This window comes from Gymnoscopelus braueri (genome assembly GCF_963280865.1).
Source record: "Gymnoscopelus braueri genome assembly, chromosome: 2".
NCBI lineage: Eukaryota > Metazoa > Chordata > Actinopteri > Myctophiformes > Myctophidae > Gymnoscopelus > Gymnoscopelus braueri.
In genome coordinates, this window is record NC_137604.1 from 13,409,746 (window position 1) to 13,422,513 (window position 12,768).

Sequence of the window (12,768 nt, forward strand, 5' to 3'; positions counted from 1 at the left end):
GGGGGGGGGTGTATCTGAAGTGAAGTGTATCTTAGGATGGACATTGAAACACTGAACACTGACCTAAAAACATGTCATTACAAATGAAGTAAAAGTGACAGTGGTTTAGTGGGTGTGTTTTTTTAATAAAAAACTGAACCAACGAAAAGTATTAACAAGACCTTGTGAATAGATAACATTGGATCCATTACCTGAAAAGTACCAGTGTTGTACATTCAAGGTTTTCCACGACGATAATATATATATATAAGTGTGGATGGTGAAGGTTATTCAGCCTTCATTTATTTCTCAGAGATATTAATGAAGGCTGCGTGAATGGAAGACTTTACAGATTCCTCTAACATGAAGATAAACACCCTACAGCAGCTGTCTGGAAAACAGAGCACACACACTGTGAAGTTACCATGGTCATTAAGACTTCAAACCTCACTCTTTTCTTTCACACAACTTTATCGTTTAAAATGTTCAAATGACAAAAAGAAACGTCCCCCCAGTCCCCTCCCCAAAAGCCAAACCGAAACAGAAAAAAAATAACCATAAAAAAAAGACCATTCCAATAATCAAGAAGACAAATCAAATGGAAAGCAAGACAAGGAAATGATGATTAAGAAAAGAAAATCAAAGATCATAAACCACTTAAACCTTATGTACTTAGTTGAAGAAACAAAACACATCCATTCTTTATTATACCACAGCCTGGGGGCTCAGCGTACGTCTCTCACGCTGTTCCCCGTTAGCCCTACGGGTGGCGCCCCCATCTGCAACGTCTCGTTTTCTACTCACATCTTCGCCGTCATCATCTCACAACTAATACTAGGCCCCCACTTTTTTTCCCCGTCTACACTATTAAATCTTTCAGCAAAAGTAGCCGATCTGCAAGGTTGCGACGTATTGTGGGGCTTGTAGACCGGCTATTTTTCGCTGAATGTTTGCCACTAGAATAGGGACACTAGTGTTCCAGTGGTTAGGAAAGCATTAACTCTTAAACTGCCAGGGTTTTTCAAAAAATAGTTTGCCACCTCTGCCAAGCATGTTTCCAGGTAAAACATAGGAAACATGTTATTTTTTTCTCCGTTTATTTTTTAACATTGAAGTGAATGGAGTAGCAACTTTTTGGAAAATGTTATCTCCTGGTTCTTTGTGAAGAACGGAAAAACGGAAAAACCCAAAAAATAAAGAATAATTTTAGATTTTTTTTCAATTTTTTTTTTTTTTTTTTTTTTAACAAACATTTATAAACGTTTTTGGCAGGCAATAGCTTAATTCTCACAAACGTTTATAAACGTTTTTGGCAGTATACGAGTTAAGAGCCACTTTCCTATTTTTTACATCTGAGAAGTCCAGCAAAACTCCGTCCCGGCAGGAAGGGAAAGTTTTACAAGCAGGAGGCACATCGTCAATACCGCAGCTAGGAGGAGAGAGGGAGGAGGGGGGGGGGGGGTTGGGGAGTGTCAGGCGATGGTTTGTCGACTGAAGAGGTCAAGGGTCACCGCCGAGAGGAACGCCGGGAAGCTCTTCTGGTGGTGCAGATGGAGGTTGACCATCTCGCCCAGGGTCTTGGCGAACTCCGTCTCCATCAGCTCCATTCCTCCGTGGGAGCGCTGCGGGGACACGAAGAACACAAACACACGTGTGTTACTATACTAGTGAGGACTTCGATGTTTTTCGGATGACGATTTAGTGAATGACATTAAGACCTGAAGCCGATTCTAAAAAATGTCTTAACTAAATCCTAACGGTTTTCTGAAAAACCTATGTTTCTATGTCAGTGGTTCTCAAACCTTTTCATGTCAAGGGACCCCCAAACCTACATGTATTTGGCCACGGTACCCCATCTCAAAGGGACCTCCAGAAGCAAAGATTTGAAAGTAAAAAAATGTATATATATTTAAAGGTTTGCACTAATTCTCACGATTTTTCAAAAATAGCCAAAGTATAAAATAACGGTTTAAGTGGTTACACAGATGCGTTCGCGGTTTGAATGGGTTAAACCAAATCAAATATATATATATATATTTTTTTTTCGTAACACTAAAGCCAAAAATAGCTCACAACGTTGTGAGCTTGTAGATCTGCTATTTTCGGTGCGCAATACTGGCACAAAGCCTAGTATAAAAGAGGCACAACTCCAACCGTAACCGCTAAATCCAACCTCGAAATGTCAAATCCAGATCTTTTCCTAATAGTAAACCTAACTCTAAACATTTTTTATTTATTTACCATAAAAACAACCATTTATCTCGTGAGGACCAGGAAAATGGTTCTTCACAATGTCTATTTCTCAAATTCTACTATACTTGAGGGGACATTTGGACCTCACAAGTATAGTCACACACACACACACACACACACACACACACACACACACACACACGGCTATTGCACCACCCTCTTCCCCAGAGAGAAACTTCTTTGAAAGTGAGGCGAGATCGCTTTTTAAAAAAAAGTTGTTGTTGTCTATTGAGGCATCGCGGCGTGTGTATGTGTGTCCGTGTTTATGTGTGAGTGCACGTACGTGTGTGTGTGTGTGTGTGCGTTTGTGCATGTGCACAGCAGGGTGAAGGTGTCTAAATCTGTGTGGATTAATTAAAAGGAATGAGAAGCCGCTCGGGGCGATGGAGTGAAGGAGAAAAAGCACGAGGGGAAACGAGGGAGAGAGTAATTAAAGCAGTCAGGAGGGAGGGAGAGAAAGAGAGAGAGATGGAGAGAGAGAGAGAGAGAGAGAGAGAGAGAGAGGGAGAGGAGCAGTCCCCAGACACAGCAGGATTCTGGGTGATATTCAGCCCTGTGTGGAGTGTGTGTCACATGAAAGACAGGAACCTTATGTTCAAATAATTCATGTTAGACAAACAAAGACGACACTTCAGTGTTTAACACAGGGAGGACAACAAGAACAGGGCCGCAGCGGTTAATCGACCTTATCGATTCCTTTGGGGCTTTTTATTGTAGTCTAAATGATACATCGTCGCTGTATATAAGTAGCAGATCCGTGAGCTCGAAACGCGGCGCGAAACGCGTTTCGAGCTTGTAGATCTGCTACTTTTTATGCTTTTGAATTTGAATCCTGAAAGGTAACAGTTTTGGACTGGGTACAATGCTTTGTGTCGCAGGGGGCCATGGTCATTTTTCTGGTTTTTTTTTTATGAATGCAAGCTTTCAAATGATGTGTTGCTTACTGAAATTGGAAAATATTTGAAGAGGTTATGGTCATTTGAATCTTGTCTAACCAGAATTGTCAAAGCACTGAAAACAGCTTTCACAAGATTTCACACAATCAGGGCTTGTTAATGGGCGTCAACAATGGGTCATTTATTCAACCCCCCTAACCACACCTCTAATACACCCCCCCCCCATTGGCACCTTTCAGTCAGCTGACAACTCTATAGAAAGTTGAAGGGTGAAACCTGAGAGACAATAGGGCCATTGAACCAATCGACACCTTTCATGCTAATGTTGAGCCTGCGTGTACGCTAGTCTCCACCCCCTCAAAACACACACAAATGCACAAAAAGTAAGCCTTGTTTGTGATATCATTTTGACCATTTAATGACTCTAAAACGGTTATCTGTTGGAATGAAAACCTTCATCAACATTCAAACTGTGTTAATATGGGGGAGAAAAAAAAGTAATTTTCCTTGTTTCTACTGTTTAAAAACGGCCGACTTGAGGACCGTCTCTCTAGCCCCAGTCATATATGAGGTTTCCACCCGACAGAGACGATATATAATCTTCACGAGCATTATGCTAACCCTGTGTGTAGGACAGACACCGTCAGGCTGATCTCTAGCCTACTGCTTTATTGGGGATACTTAACCTTTTCAATCCGGTGAAACGCGTCTACAAATGTCTTCTAAATCCTAACTGGTTTCTGAAAAAAACCTATGTTGCTATAATATCAGTGGTGCTCAAACTTCTTCATGTCAAGGACCCCCAAAATGACATGTATTTGGCCGCGGACCCCCATCTTAAAATGTTTTGTTCCAGGGACCCCCCAGAAGCACAGATTAGAGTTACAAATGTTCGCTTTAAAAATATATATATTCAAAGATTTGCACACATTTTCACGATTTTCCCCCAAAAATATCAGATCTACAAGCTCATAGCGCGGCACTCGGTGCCGCGCTATGAGCTTGTAGATCTGATATTTTTGAATAGCCAAAAGACATCTAAAAAATGACAAAGATGCCGTCCCCGGATTGACTGGGTTAAGCAAACAATAGACGATTATTAAACGGCCCATTGCTACGCATTCATGCGGGGGGTTTTATGCATGCAGCGTTTATGAGCGGGGTTGTTCAGGCCTTCACATCGCTCTCATTCACCATGTTCCTCCATGATTCATCAGGCCATGCATTATCGTCTCTGTCAGCGTGGAAACCTCATATATACTTTTCAGGATTCAAATACAAAAATAACTTGGTACAAAACACACCATGTGTTTTGTACCATTTTGTTTTGGCATGTTCAGCCATGAAAACGACATTTCAATCCATGCTTAACTCATTCACTGCCACTGACGTAAAAAAAAAACATATTTTCTTCCGATTACCAGTACTGCCACTGACGTAGTAAAAAACGTAACAGAACCCAGGATATCGTGATCCAAAGATTTGCTGCTCCATTCACTTCTTGGTTAACTTATTACTTAAAAATGCTGTATCTCGGCTCCTGTGTACTTTTCTTTTTTACTATGTATTTTTGGCCGAGACATGCTATTTTCAAAGGCGTATAAAAGCGAACGGGAGGTCGCGATGATATATTTTTTTTCTTCGCGGAAGCACAGTGAAACCCTCTGTGATCAGCAACCATCAGGGGATCGGTCATACTATTGATTCTGAATTGAATTTTAATACACATATTAATCATGTTACCAAGATTGCTTTCTTTCATGAATAAAAATGAATAATAATAATACTGTTTTTTATTTATTTATATAGCCCTTTTCTAGACATGAGTCACACAGTGCTGCACAAACAAAGGACAGAATGCACAGTAAACAAACACGAATTTCACAAAGGCAACGAACAAGTGAGAATACAAATGAGCCAATACGAATGAAACAATACATAACAATGAGCAAAAGGTAACGAAACAAAGAAAGGGTTGTTTACAGGAATGCTCACAAAGAGTGATTTAAAAGATATGTGAATCAGTGAGGGGAATTGTCTCTGGTAAAGCATTCCTGTGCCTAGGATCTGGGACATTGTCTATGGCTCAGACATGTTGAAATGCATTCCATTCCATGCACACAATGTCAGTTTCAACAATATCAACTATCACACTTAACCCATTAAGACCAGGAACACATCTGTGTGTCATTTTTAGATTTCTTTGGCTATTCAAAAATAGCAGATAAACAAGCTCATAGTGCTATGAGCTTGTACTATAGATCTGCATTTTTTTTGCAAATCTTTGAATATATTATGTATACTTTTTAAGTATATATAACATATTTCTCCGATCTGTGATTATTTTCTTACTTAAATAAAAATATCAGTACTGCTATGCAGAAACACTACGTAAGTAAAAGTCTGGGTAATCAAAATTGACTTGAGTAAAAGTACAAAAGTATTGGTATAGAAATATACTTAAAGTCGAAAGTAAAAGTAGTCATTATGCAGAATGTCCCATTTCTCACGTTTTCAAATGTATAAAATGCATACAAATCTTTTGAAAATAGCAGATCTGCAAGCTCGAGCTTGTAGATCTGCTATTTTCAAATGGCCGGGCTGTAGGTTTTGTAATATTAATCAAAATCTACAAAGTAACTAGTAACTAAAGTTTAAAAATAATCGTGGGGAGTAAAAGTACAATATTTGCCTCTGAGATGTAGTGGAGTAGAAGTAAAAGTATTGAAAATTGGAAATACTCCAGTAAAGTAAAAAATACCTAAAACATTTACTTAAGTACAGTACTTGAGTAAATGCACTTAGTTACTTTACACCACTGTTATGGGGTCACTCAAATAGTTTGTGGTTCGTCTTCCGGGGACCTCAGGAAGTTTCATGACAATGTGGCCATGGAATTAGATCTGGAAATATCTTGTGTGAAAATATGTGTTTTGGCCTAGCCCTAGTGGAAAGTTTCATTCGTTTAATTGTTTATGGATTCCTCATGCCTAATTCCATGTGTGCTATCATTTATCTTGGCTCATGACTCTGTATGCACTTCTTAACTTAGGCCTTTTTATTTAATCCTTTCTGTTTTCATGTGAATGTCTGTTTGTGTTTTATGTAAGTTGCAACTTTGTACTGCTTTGTACGGCTAAAAAGCGATCTTGTATCTCAATGGTAGCCTGGAAACCAGACGAATCTCCCAAAGCTATATAAAAAAGTTTTTAAAAAATGCCCTGGGCAGTGATATTAGTCTGGCCATGCCAGGCCATCTTAATGGGATTTCACCTGTATAAATAAAGGTCCAATAAAAACATTTTTTTGCAATAAAACTGAGCGGGTGTGGATTCAGCATTAAGGGCCTGCGGCGGGGCAAAACAAAAAAACAACCAAACAAAAAAGACAAGAGGTGTGTGTGGGAGACACGAGCGTTTGAGTGCAGTACTTTACTTCTTATCGGCCGTCCCGTCCCGCCGCTGAAACGTTCCTCCACCCACGTCCCACACTGAGCGTGACATCTACTCACAGTGACACAAATATATACTGGCTTGAAGTGACGCTTCATGCTTTGTAATTCAGAGCTCTTCTCTGCACCAGACTGACTGCAGTTAGACTCACCTCATAAACACACACACACACACACACACACACACACACACACACACACACACACACACACACACACACACACACACACACACACACACACACACACACACACACACACACACACACACACACACGTCTTTGTGCGAACAGACGCTGATGCCGTGATGCGGGGAGAGAGGGATAACGGAGCTAACAACATTTGCTAGCTCAGCGTGCATCACTGAAACAAGGTTAAACGATGTATAGAGACCCCTGCTGGGAGAGTGAGACTGGATTAGGCAAGTCACACTTATTATAAGTAAAAAGAAAAAAATGCAAAGCATTAGGCATGAGAAAACTGCAAAAAACTTCACATCCGAAACTGGAACTAAGCACAGAAGTGCCCTACTTTCTGTGTATATTCTCCAATAGTGGTGGAGTAAGCAAAAAATATATATTAATAGGACTTTTTTCTTGTGGTGGGACACTTAACCCATTAATATTTCTTTGGCTATTCAAAAATAGCAGATCTACAAGCTCATAGCGTGGCACCGAGTGCCGCGCTACGAGCTTGTAGATCTGCAATTTCTTTGAAAAATCCTGAAAATGTGTGCAAATCTTTGAATATATATATGTTTAAAGCGAACATTTGCAACTCAAATCTTTGCTTCTGGGGGGTTCCTGGAACAACATATTTTGAGATGGGGGTCCGCAGCCAAATACAAATCATTTTGGGGGGTTCTTGACATGAAAAGTCTGAGCACCACAAAAAAAAGGGAAAAAAAGCAAAGAGTTGAGTTACAAATGTTCGCTTAAAAGAAAAAAATATATATATTGAAAGATTTGCACACATTTTCACGATAAAAAAAAAATAGCAGATCTACAAGCTCATAGCGTGGCACTCGGTGCTGTGCTATGAGCTTGTATATATCTGCTATCTATATAACCAAAGAAATGATACAGCTGAGTTCCCGGTCTTAATGGGTTAAAACAAGGCCTGGCAGGGTCTGACCGATTTCACCTCGTCTAAACTTTGTATAAAGTATTGTGTAATTATATTGTGTAAGAAGATAGTGGGTATATTATACCACATAAACTGATCTCCTATCTCATGCAACCGCATTTGGTCCAAACTAATATAAACCTATGTAATAATGTATTCAGATGATCTTCAATAACCTCTCTGAATGTGACTGTGTAGAAAGTGGAGGAGCGGTACTTTATTGTGCTGACGCGGCTTTAAGGAAATGTGATTATTAGGGATAATGGGGGACGGAAATTACGCTACTGGAAAACCCGACTACAAGTGCGCTTGCAAAATAATATTATCCCATTAAGACCGGGAAAGCATCTGTGTGTAGCAGATATACAAGCTCATAGCGCGGCACCGAGTGCCGCGCTACGAGCTTGTAGATCTGCTATTTTTGAGAAATCGTGAACATTTGTGCAAATCTTTGATATATATATTTTTTTAAAGCAAAACATTTTGTAACTGAAAAAAAGAGTGAACATTTTTGCAAATCTTTGAAAATGCATATTGTTTTAAAGCAAACAAAATATTTTGAGATGGGGGTCCGCGGCCAAATACATATCATTTTGGGGGTCCTTTGACATGAAAAAAGTTTGAGAACCACTGATATTATAGCAGCATAATTTTTTTTTTTTAAATGTTAGGATTTAGAAGACATTTGTAGAATCCCCCAGAAGCAAAGATTTGAGTTAAAAAATGTCGCTTTAAAAAGTTGTATATATTCAAATATTTGCAAAAATATTCACGATCTTTCTAAAATAATTGCAGATCTACAAGCTCGTAGCGCGGCACTCGCTTGTAGATCTGCTATTTTTTAATCGCCAAAGACATAAAAAAAATGACACAGATTCTGTCCCAGTCTAAATGGGTTAAGACAATGACATCCTGTAATGAAATGATCATAAAATATAGATCTGGCACTAGGTTAGGTCGTAGGGTTTACAGTGTCCTCGGCGTGCTCTCCTCTCCCCCAGCCTGGCCAACACCCACCGTAATCAATCCTGTTATTGGGTTATAGGCTCTGAGGAAGAACAGAGGCCCTGGATATATTAACCTAACCTTGGGGGCCGGCCATAGCTTTAGCTGAGTGGGTAGAGAGAGAGAGAGCGCCAGCCTGGGAGGCAGAAGGTCCCCGGTTCGATTCCCGGAACCCGTCAATGAGTCCATGGTGTCCATGAGCAAGACACTTAACCCCACGAGACATGACGCTGGGAAGAGGAACTCGGGGAGCGATTTTTCTCGATTTTTTTCCGCCCAAATTTAGTCGTTGTGCCAATTGATTCCTCTCCACACACACGTGTGTGTTGTCGCTGCTGTCGTATCCTACTGGCTCAGTGAGTGAGGAGCCCCCACCGGGAGGACGTAGAGCCTCCGTCCTACTCCTCCCGCCCGACACTCCCGTAGGAGTACGCGCAGTGACTAATATCACCCTCCCCGCCCGGCTTCCTCCCCCCTGAACACTGGACAATTTGTGTTCGTATGGAGGCTCGACAAACGCCCAGCCTCCACATGGTGGTGGGCAGGCACTTACTGTGGACACATGACGACCTATTTGGAGCGTGTCGTCTCTTCGGGTAGGAAAAAAAATCCAAAACCGGTAACTTTTCAGGATTGAAATTCAAAAAGAGCAAAAATAGCTGATCTACAAGCTCAAAACGCTGCGCAACGTTTCTTTTGATGCTTTGATGCTTCTTTTGATGCTTTTTGTGAGACGCTGTTTAGTGTGATCAAGTGGGGCGTTAATTTAACCCATTAAGACCTGATTAATGATTCTACAAAATGTCTTCTAAATCCTAACAGTTTTTTTTTTTTTAAACGTATGTTGCTATATCAGTGGTTCTTAAACTTTTTCATGTCAAGGACCCCCAAAAATTGTGTTTTGCCACGGACCCCCATCTCACAATATTTTTGTTCAATGGACCCCAGAAGCAAAGATTTGAGTTACAAATGTTTGCTTCAAAAATACATATATTAAAAGATTTGCACACATTTTCACGATAAAAAAAAAAATAGCAGATCTACAAGCTCGTAGCGCGGCACTCGGTGCCGCGCTACAAGCTTGTAGATCTGCTATTTTTGAATAGCCCAAAGAAATCTAAAAATTACACAGATGCGTTCCCGGTCTTAATGGGTTAAAACGTGGAGATAAGAGGTTTCTGCCCCCGGCGACTATAACGATAAGACAGCAGAGTGTGTGACGGACGATATCGTGCGGGCAGACATGGTTTACTTTAATGTCTTCCTGTATGGCTGTGTGCTATCCCGCTGTGTTGCCTCGAGTCCAACTATAGTCTGCATCGGTACTACACAAGCACACTGGCCTCCTATGGGACACACACACACTGCAGTGGAGGATGATGTAATAGCCTTTCTACACTAATCACACCATCTCTCTCTCTCTCTCTCTCTCTCTCTCTCTGATGCTTGTGTCTAACTGCCTCGCTCTGTACCGGGCTTGATTCGCCCCCCGAGTCCGTCTGCCGTTTTTTTTCTGTCCCCGTGCAGCTGTCTGGAAGCTATGTCGTATCCTCAGGCTCGTACGCTGATGATCATAACACACACACACACACACACACACACACACACACACACACACACACACACACACACACACACACACACACACACACACACACACACACACACACTAAAGTACTCTGATGTGTTACTTAACTCTTTGACTGCGGACGACGCGATAACGCGTCAAGTGCTACTTTGTCCAGTTGGCCGTCGACGCGTTCGACGCGCTGGACGCGCGTTCATTGTTTAATCTCTGATTGCGCTATGCTGCTTAATATTCAATGTTATTCTCGAGTTCCACTTACTTCACGGACATCTGCATCCGGTTTCATGACCTGGATTCCGTTTCCGGTTTTTGATTCTTTTCCCCAGTCATTTTCGTCCAAAATAGGTAAATAAACGGTCTTTCACACGGTATGACGGACAAATGGACAGTTTCTCTTCTATAATCTATGGTCTGGGTGACGATCAGTCATCGCCGTCGTGTATCACATCGTAATTTTGGCGATCAAAACAATCTGGGAGGACGTCACATCCGTTTTCATGTTTTTCCCTGTCTAATCTATCAAGAAGGGTGAGAGAGTCCCAACGACCTGATCAAGCAGTCATGTGCTGCGCTCTAGTGGCGGATTTGTGCTGGGTCTTTATATTATGTGCCCTTAAATTATTTTCATGAGAAAAATTCAAAATATAAAAATAAAAAAACACGAAAATTGCTGGCACTGGGGGAGTACTTTATGAAAATACTCTGGCAGTCAAAGAGTTAAGTAAGAGTAGAAATACCACAATGTAGAAGTAATACCCTGTTACAAGTATGAGTTCAAAAGTAAAGGCATCAGAATATACTTAGAGATGGCCTAGTGGTCCGGGCACTTAGGCTCTAATGTAGCGTGACAGGGCATCGCGAGTTCGAGGCCCGTTCCCGGCGATCTTCGCTGCACGTTATGTTATTTTGCTGCATTTCCTGTCCATCTCCACTGTACACTTAAATCAATTAAAGACAGAAAAGCCCCCCAAGAATATCTATACAAAAATCACATCTACAAGCTTGTAGACGGACAAATTATATATGGCTTAATTGGATGATGTAGGTTGTGTATGTGTAGTAATTATACACATCTACAAAGCACTGTAACTTGCAACAGGAGTTTTCAAACAACTGAAGTCGAGTCAAAAGTACAATGGACATACTTCAAAACTGTACTACAGTACTTTTCCGCCATATACTTCCCACCTACATGTCCACACACATGCACATACACACACTTCAACAAACCGCAGGGGGTCGAAGGAACAGAAAACACATCAAAGAAAGAGTGCGATCAGTTACCATGGAGATCTCAGAGCCTGAAACTCCGACTGTGTGTGTGTATGTCAGTGTGTGTGTGTGTGTGTGTGTGTGTGTGTGTGTGTGTGTGTGTGTGTGTGTGTGTGTGTGTGTGTGTGTGTGTGTGTGTGTGTGTGTGTGTGTGTGTGTGTGTGTGTGTGTGTCTACTTGTATTACTAGACTTGTGAGGGCAAAATACACCCACAAGTATAGTAGCATTTGAGAAATGTGTGCGTGTCTGTGCACGCGTGTGTGTGTGACACATTGGACATATTTTGGGAAGCCTTGGGGAGAGGAGTGCTGCCTGGGACCCACATACAGCCAATCAAGAGTTTAACAAAGCAAAGATAATGGCTTCACACTGTTGTTGCTTCCAAATAACATCAGGGTTTTGAACGCTCAGGCACGAGCGTGCACGCAGTCTCACTCACACACACACACACACACACACACACACACACACACACACACACACACACACACACACACACACACACACACACACACACACACACACACACACACACACACACACACACACACACACACTTACTTTGGTGAGGTAGAGGTTGCACACAGATTTACACACAGTGAGACATGAAGCCAAATAGTGGGTTTTCTTGGGTATGAGCCTATAATGGATGATACTGGTAGGGCTGCCTGCAACTACTATCCATTATTTCCTTTGGGATTATTCCATCAATTACTTTTTTTATTAATCAAATAACCGAGAAGAAAAAAAGTATATTCATGAACACATTGATTAATCACTTAAAGGACCAATTCAGCCATTTTGTACCTATCTTCATATACATTGTCCTCACTAATGCTCATTCTAGGTCTGTGTCTCAGAGGAGGGCTGTGGACAGTTCAGAAACCCGTCTACCAGTGACATCATCGATGGGGAATCCAAGCTAATAGAAACTGCAGGCTTTCTATTCCTGGAGAGTTAGCGTGCTATAATAGAACCCATTGTTCTCACATTAATTACAATTAAAATAAAATGGTTTAAAATTACAAACACACCTACCGATGATGTCACTGGTAGGCAGGTTTCTGTTATGTCCACAGCCCTCCTCTGAGACAAGAGTGAGTAGACAAAAATGGTACCATGTTATAATGAGCATTAGTGAGGACCAATAGGCTCTATGCACAGCAGCCATTATTGTAAATAAATATGGGTCTCTTGA

General features: G+C 41.1%; 1 protein-coding gene across 1 annotated transcript in view; it reads right to left on the minus strand.

Annotated features, from left to right (window-relative positions):
- Positions 1–1,580: 1,580 nt before the first annotated feature.
- mad1l1 (mitotic arrest deficient 1 like 1) overlaps positions 1,581–12,768 on the minus strand; it is a 273,709-nt gene continuing 262,521 nt past the window's right edge. The window contains exon 19 of the mRNA XM_080443017.1: positions 1,581–1,601. The gene's annotated coding sequence lies outside the window, so the exon portion shown is untranslated. The remainder of the gene's footprint in view (positions 1,602–12,768) is intronic.